Here is a 7,920-nt window from a genome sequence, read left to right as displayed (position 1 = left end):
TTTAGCCCTTTTGATGGCTACCGCCTTTCCTTAAGATAAAGTCCGAACTCCTGGACTAAGCCCATTGGCCCTCTCACAAGCTGGGCCCTGCCCGCCTCCCCCATATCCCAGTAACATTACCTCGCTCTGTGTCTCGGCAGTGTGGGGCTGCCTGTGGTTCCCACATGCCTTTCCACGTGGTGTGCCCTCTGCCTAGAATGTCCTTACTGTGGAGTCCTAGCAAGGGAAAAGGAGCTAGGCTTAGCGGGACCAGGGGAAAGCAAAAAGAGAAAGCAGATAAGCTGTAAGTCAGCCTTTGTTTATGGTCCAGGACACACAGCTCTCCTTCACGAATAATTCACAATCTTCCTGCACCCAACTTATCAGCAGACCCTCAGCTGATAGAAAAATGCAAGTTAGCTCACTGCAACCTTGGCATTATCAACACTGCACAAAGCTGTCTTCAGCACACAGCACAAGAGCATACTGTAAAATCTCCAGCAAGCCTTCGTCTCTTTGCAGTCAGCTCTTCACTTGCTGACCTGCCCATTACTTCCTTGCAACAGGTTTTCCTAGTTTCTCTAATAAATCTGCCTTTCCTTACCTACAACTATCTTAGTAAACTGTTTTTACTACCCTCACGACAGTGGCCCCAGAAAGTCGCCACATGCAACATTTCCCACCTATCTGCAGGACAAGCTTTTATTCAGCATGAAGTACTCTGGCCAAATGTCACATCTCCAGCAAAGCCTTTCACAATTCCCCAAAAGAAGTTAAGGTGTAAACACACTCTCCATTGTACTATTTCTGTACCTTATAACATGCTTTCCAAGATGCTGTCCTTCCTATGTACCATCAAGCTCTTAAAATCAAGGGTCACATCTAGTCTTCATTATGTTGTCACTGAAGACACAGTTCTGAGCTGACACATAGCTTTACAATACAGCTTATTTCTTCAGTGCCTGTGATCAGGAAGAGAGAGCATGGAACCATTCAGGATGCCTGGCTCTTAGTCCCAAATCTAAATTTGCTCAGCCAATTTAGGCAGATCACATTAATTAGACTCTCTTTTCCCTTGAGATGTTATGATAAATGATAGTATAAGTGAGAATGCTTTGAAAAATATCAAGAGCTACAAATGTAACAATTTAATAATTTCAATGATCAAAAAAGCCACTTTTCATTGAACACTTAGGATGTACCAGGCGCTTTACATAGATTGTTCCTCATTCTGACAGCATTCCTGGGAGGGAAGTAGCAGGAGCCACATTGTGTAGACAAGAAAACCATTGCTAAGAGACATTAAGAATTTATTTCAAGCCACACTGCTAGTAGACGGCATAGCCAGGACTCAAATCCATATCTCTGGTGACCCCAAATTTATGCATTTTCTAGTAAGGTTTCATGTAAGGTTGTCTTATTACGTAAAACTATACTGTATGGCCGGGCGTGGTGGCTCACGCCTGTAATCCCTGCATTTTGGGAGGCTGAGGCAGGTGCGTCACTTGAAGTCAGGAGTTCAAGACCAGCCTGGCCAACATAGTGAAACTCTGTCTCTATTAAAAACACAAAAATTAGCTGGGTGTGGTGGTGCACACCTGTAGTCCCACCTACACAGGTGGCTGAGGCAGAATTGCTTGAATCTGGAGGCCGAGGTTGCAGCAAGCGGACATTGCGTGAGAGTGAGACTCCGTCTCAAGAAAAAAAAACTGTATTGTATTATCCAGTTTCAGATGCATCTAGCATCATAATACATGATTGAACTTTTATTATTTTTACCTTTTTGCATATAACTTTTAAAAATGCAGATGGTTCAAATTTATCTGTGATTATTTCTTACTCCTTTTTTTTTTTTTTTTTGAGACAGTGTCTTGCTGTGTTGCCCAGGCTGGGGTGCAATGGCATGATCATGGCTCACTGCAGCCTCGACCTCTTGAGCTCAAGTGATCCTCCCACCTCAGCCTCCCGAGTAGCTAGGACTACAGGTGCACACCACCAAACCCAGCTAATTTTTAGATTTTTTGTAGAGACGGGGTCTCACTATATTTGCTCAGTCTGGTTTTGAACTGGGCTCAGGCAGTCTCCTGCTTTGGCCTCCACAAGTGTTGGGATTACAAGCATTAACCACCACACCTGGCCTCTTACTGTTTCTTTTTTTTTTTTTTTTTTTTTGAGACGGAGTCTCACTCCGTCGCTCAGGCTGGAGTGCAGTGGCCAGATCTCAGCTCACTGCAAGCTCCGCCTCCCGAGTTTACGCCATTCTCCTGCCTCAGCCTCCCGAGTAGCTGGGACTACAGGCGCCCGCCACCTCACCCGGCTAGTTTTTTTGTATTTTTAGTAGAGACGGGGTTTCACCGTGTTAGCCAGGATGGTCTCGATCTCCTGACCTCGTGATCCGCCCGTCTCGGCCTCCCAAAGTGCTGGGATTACAGGCTTGAGCCACCGCGCCCGGCCTCTTACTGTTTCTTGAGAGCAGGTTCGTGTCTTGTTTGAACTGCTTATCATAATGTTTAGCACTTAGCAGAAATTCTATAATGTTTATTTTTAAATTTTTAAATACTGTTAGTCTTTAGGTTCAACCATATGAAATTGCCATTTTTGTAGGCCCAAATTTGACAAATATCAGCATTTTCATGATTTAAACTATATCCTTAAGAAAAAGTTAAAGGAAAAATAAATTCGTTGAAAATATGTTTACTTGAGCATCCTGGTTTCCAATATTACGTGTATACTTCAGCATTTCTGTGTTTTTTTGTTCGTTTGTTTGAGACAGAGTCTTGCTCTGTCGCCCAGGCTGGAGTGCAATGGTGCGATCTTGGCTCACTGCAACCTCTGCTTCCTGGGTTCAAGCGATTCTCCTGCCTCAGCCTCCCGAGTAGCTGGGACTACAGGTGCGTGCCACCACGCTTGGCTAATTTTTTTTTTTTTTTTTTTAGTAGAAACGGAGTTTCACCGTGTTAGCCAGGATGGCCTTGAACTCCTGGCCTCATGATCCACCCAAAGTGTTGGGATTACAGGCGTGAGCCCACTGCGCCCAGCTGTATTTCCATGTTTTAGTGTATTATTTCCTATTCTCAAGAAAAAAAAAAAATCTTTGAAATAGGTTGAAATGTTCCCCAAAATATCAGTGTCACATTAACAAGCAGCAGGTTGAAACACAGATACTCTCCTATGCCTTGCATCCCAAAGGACCCCAAATCCTTTATGCTTTTCCTGAATTTGACAATAATATTAATTCCCAATTTTTTTTTTTAGATGGAGTCTCTCTCTGTCGCCCAGGCTGGAGTGCAGTGGTGCAGTCTTGGCTCACTACAACCTCCGCCTCCGGGGTTCAAGCAATTCTCCTGCCTCAGCCTCCTGAGTGGCTGGGATTACAGGTGCATGCCACTATGTCTGGCTAATTTTTGTATTTTTAGTAGAAACAGGGTTTCATCATGTTGGTCAGGCTGGTCTCAAACTCCCAGCCTCGTGATCCACCCGCTTCGGCCTCCCAAGGTGCTGGAATTACAGGTGTGAGCCACTGCACTCGGCCTAATTTCCAATATTTTAAGAATGTTCCAGCCCAGCATGGTGGCTCATGCCTGTAATCCCAGCATTTTGGGAGGCCGAGGCAGGAGGATCACTTCAGCTCAGGAGTTTGAGATCAGCCTGGGCAACATAGCAACCTTGTCTCTACTAAGAATTAAAAAATTAAAAAAAAAAATTATCCGGACATGGTGGGGCTCACCTGCAGTCCTAGCTACTAAGAAGCCTGAGGCAGGAGGATCATTTGAGCCCAGGAGACCGAGGCTGCAGTGAGCTGTGATTGCTCAGCCATTGCATTTCTAGCCTGGGCAACAGAGCGAGACTCTGTTTCAAAAATAAATAAACAAAAATAAATAAATAAATAAATAAAATAATGTTCCAAAACGTCAGATCTGTGACAATATAAAACGATAATAGAATATAGTCTTTTGCGGCCAGCCATGGTGGCTTACACCTGTAATCCTAGCACTTTGGGAGGCCGAGGTGGGCAGATCACCTGACATCAGGAGTTTGAGAACAGCCTGGCCAACATGGTGAAACTTCGTCTCTACTAAAAATACAAAAATTAGCTCGGTGTGGTAGTGCACACCTGCAGTCTCGGCTACCTGGGAAGCTGAGCCAGGAGAATAGCTTGACCCCTGGGAGACAGAGGTTGCAGTGAGCCAAGATTGTGCCACTGCACTCCAGCCTGGGCGACAGAGCAAGACTCAGTCTCGGGGAAAAAAAAAAAAAAAGAGAAAGAAAAAAAAGCTATTCCCTCACCCCACCCAAAGTTGTAGGAACAATTTAGAAATTAGAAATGTAGTAAAGTAGAAATGCCATTAGCTAACACTGCTGAGTCAGTATTTTCTGAGAGGGTAGAAAATTCCTTTATCAGAAGAATACAAAATACTGCTTCTATCCAGGAAGCGATGTATTAAGCAATAGATACATTTATATCCAGAGATTAACAAGGAAAAAAAAAGAGATTAACTTAAAAATGAAGAGTTAAGGTTCAGATGGATGGAGTGAAAGCCAAGGATGTTCTGGAAGGATGGAGGGGGAGTGGGACTCTCTGTGTAGTGGTCAGTGGAGGGTCTGTGCATTTGCTCCTTGAAGCTTATGCCCCAGCCCGATGGAGACTTCGGGAAAACAGTTTTTTATTAAAGCAGGGGTAGCAGAATGGGGCGGAAGATGAGGAAGAGACAGTGATTATGTATCTCTACAAAGCTTTATGGCTTCCACAATCTTTTTACATGCATCACCTTGAGCTTTAATATTGTCTTGTCAAGTCATATGGGGAAAATGGTCTTATCCTGATTTTGCAGATTAAGTGACTTCTAGGAGGTAACGTGTCCAGGCCATCCAGTCCTTTGAAGCCTTCCAACCCTGCTACCTGGGGCACCATCCAGTGTACCTGCCCCATTGCCTCCTAGGGAACAAGGGAGCTGAGTTAGATCCTTTGAACAATGACCGGCTGGTGGCGTGGTCAAGCCACGGCATGGTGGCAGATACATCAATGATTATGAACCAACACAGCAGCTAACTGACCCCAAAGCAAACATTCCTGACATGGCTGTGGCCCAGGGCCTTGTCAATGTCCCCAGGGGAAAATTCCCTCGCTAGGATGGGAAAAGTCTCACAACTGTCAAAAGGCATTTGTCCACTGTATTTCTTAGTGTGAGAGAGTAAGCTTACTCAATAAATATGTGTGTGTGTGCATGTGGGTTTTTTTTTTTGTTTTTTTTTTGTTTTTTTTTTTTGAGACAGAGTCTTGCTCTGTCACCCAGGCTGGAGGGCAATGGTGCAATCTCAGCTCACTGTGACCTTCACCTCCCAGGTTCGAGTGATTCTCAGCCTCCGGAGTAGCTGGGATCACATGTGTGCACCACCATGCCCAGCTAATATTTTTCTTTTTCTTTTTTTTTTGGCCAGGCTGGTCTGGAACTCTTGGGCTGACGTGATCCACCCACTTCGGCCTCCCAAAATGCTGGGATTACAGGTGTGAGGCACTGCACCTGGCCTCAACAAATAACTTTAAAGATCCCTCATCCTTGTCTTTCCAAAAAATTTGGAAAAATAACTTTGGCCGCATCTGCACCCCTTACTTTTTTGCTTGCTTCCAAGCAAAGAGTGGTGTTTGTACACATTATACCTATTTTTGAACTAACTTAAATTATGAGCAACTAAGGAACATTTTTTAAATAAACAATTTTTAGCCAGGCGCGGTGGCTCACGCCTGGAATTCCAGCACTTTGGGAGGCCAAGGCAGGTGGATCATGAGGTCAGGAGATCGAGACCATCCTGGCTAACACGGTGAAACCCCATCTGTACTAAAAAATACAAAAAATTAGCTGGGCGTAGTGGCAGGCGCCTGTAGTCCCAGCTACTCGTCAGGCTGAGGCAGGAGAATTGTGTGAACCCAGGGGGCGGAGCTTGCAGTGAGCAGAGATCACGCCACTGCACTCCAGCCTGGGCTACAGAGCGAGACTCCGTCTCTTAAAAAAAAAAAAGATTTTTATTTCAGATAAAATTAATATTTCCATAATTAGGATACACACATAATTAGCAAACACACATTCTTGAGTCCATTGTTTAAGGTTTATTCTATAAACGACTTCCATGAATATTAGAGTTCCTGAATGTCATCTGAATATTTGTCTACACACTTGTGGGCAGCTTCTGTAGCCTTTTTTTGGTAGAAATTCCAGTTTTTCTGAATTCTTCCTTTTCCTTCAGGTATTCCATTTTGTATTGTTCATAAAAAGCTGGGTCATTATAGTGAGCTGTTAGACATTCTTTCATTGCAGAATTTTCTTTCCAGCATTTTACTACCATAAGGATTGCAGAGTTCTTGCAACATTTGGTAAAATCTTGAACTTGTCAGAAGACCTCTCTCTGGTCTTTTCTCTCATTATTTTAGGGATCAAAACATCTTTTTCGACATGTCTGAGATGCTGCTCCAAAAACCTGTAGTGTTTTCCCATTGTTTTTGGTATAAAAACCAAACTCCTTGAAATGGTTTACAGGACATTTCATGGTTCACAGCTGAAACTGCTCCACAGCTATGGCACACACTCCTCTTTGATCTCAATTCTTCTTTCTTGTGGTCTTTGCTTAAGCCACTGTTCTTCAAATTTCACAGAGCAATCATTAGAGTTGTTAAATTAATCCGCGTGGTGGAGAGCCATCGCTGCGGGTTGAGAAGCAATTAAGGAACTCTTCTAATGAACTTCTGGTGCACAACAAAACCATGTGGTCTCGAAATTTCAGTTCCTCCGCAGTCCCCCATTGTCTTTTATGCTACCCCGCCTTCCACAGTCTCTAGGGACCCTTAACCGCCCTCCTTGGCTCTCAGGCCATAATCTCACAACCCTCCCCAGCCCAACGGGGTCTGCCAGCGCTGGGCTGTAATACCACGCGCCACCAGCAGATGCCGCAACCCCAACACTTCACAAAGCCGACTTTCAAAATTACCACCGAGCCTGTCGGCAGCCATTTAGTGCCTGCTGTATACTTGCCAAGCGCTACACAGGGCGCTTCGGGTCAACCCCGCACCGGTTGGCCCAGCTGGGAAATGCGGCGATCGTGTGGGTTAAATTAGTAAAATGGTCTACAGTGCTTTGAACAATGACCGGCTGGTGGTGTGAAATTATTACCAGGCCGAGACCAGCCTGGAGCCGGCTCCTGCCTCGTGCCGTCCCGCATGGAGGTCCCGCCCCTGGGCTTGCCTTCCAGCCAGTTGGGGCCTTTGCCCTTTTTCTGTCGCCTGCCACTAAGCTGCTGCTAGGAACCCCGGCTGGAATTTAGCTCGCCTCCGGCAAAGTGGTGGGGGCGGGCCCGGGTCGGGGAGGCCACATCACCTGCTTCCTGCAGGAACTTTTAGAAGGCAGGCAGCCCGGAACATGGCACGGTGGGGCACGGTAGGGCGCGATGGGCCGCGCCCCTATGGCCTAAACTCAACATAAAGTTTCCCCCTTTGCCCTCTGGCCCGGCCCCAGGGTCGGGGCGCGTTTCTCGCGCCGGGCACAACCGTGAGAAGCGCGGGTTTGCGGGGCCTCTTGGCTGTACCTGGGGCTGCACCTGCCAGGAGTCCGCAAAGGCGCAGGGCCGAGCTCCCCAAGCCCGGAACGGGCGGTGGCCTGGCGGCTACCTCGGAGAGCAGAGCAACCTCGGAGGACAGGGCGTCCCAGCTCCCGGCGCGCACTAGCGCCCGCGCGCCCCAGTCCGCACGTGGCGCTCGGGCCCCGGCTGCAGGCGCACGCGCGCAGGGAGGCGCCACGTGCTGGGGCTCCACACGCCGGGAGGCTGCGCTCAGCGAGGGCACGCGGTCCCACGGGCGGGGAACCGGGCGCCGCGACCCACCCGCCGCGGGCCACCAGCCTCCTCCCAGCGCCCCGCGTAGCCGCGTCCCGCGCCCGGGCTCTCGGGCTCCCG

At 47.3% G+C, this 7,920-nt stretch overlaps 1 long non-coding RNA gene and 1 pseudogene across 1 annotated transcript; both read right to left on the bottom strand.

Moving 5' to 3' along the window:
- Window positions 1-654: 654 nt before the first annotated feature.
- Window positions 655-7,757, bottom strand: LOC144330380 (uncharacterized). Its single transcript, XR_013396487.1, has 3 exons — window positions 7,555-7,757; window positions 4,749-4,915; window positions 655-941 (listed from the first exon to the last, which is right to left on the bottom strand). It is a non-coding gene; the product is annotated as an uncharacterized LOC144330380 (long non-coding RNA).
- Window positions 6,066-6,608, bottom strand: LOC114679292 (COX assembly mitochondrial protein homolog pseudogene; annotated as a pseudogene).
- Window positions 7,758-7,920: the final 163 nt, after the last annotated feature.

Source organism: Macaca mulatta, chromosome 7 (assembly GCF_049350105.2).
Source record: "Macaca mulatta isolate MMU2019108-1 chromosome 7, T2T-MMU8v2.0, whole genome shotgun sequence".
In the NCBI taxonomy this organism is placed as follows: Eukaryota; Metazoa; Chordata; class Mammalia; order Primates; family Cercopithecidae; genus Macaca; species Macaca mulatta.
The sequence above is the reverse complement of the archived record's forward strand: the minus strand, read 5'-3'. Positions and strand labels throughout refer to the sequence as shown.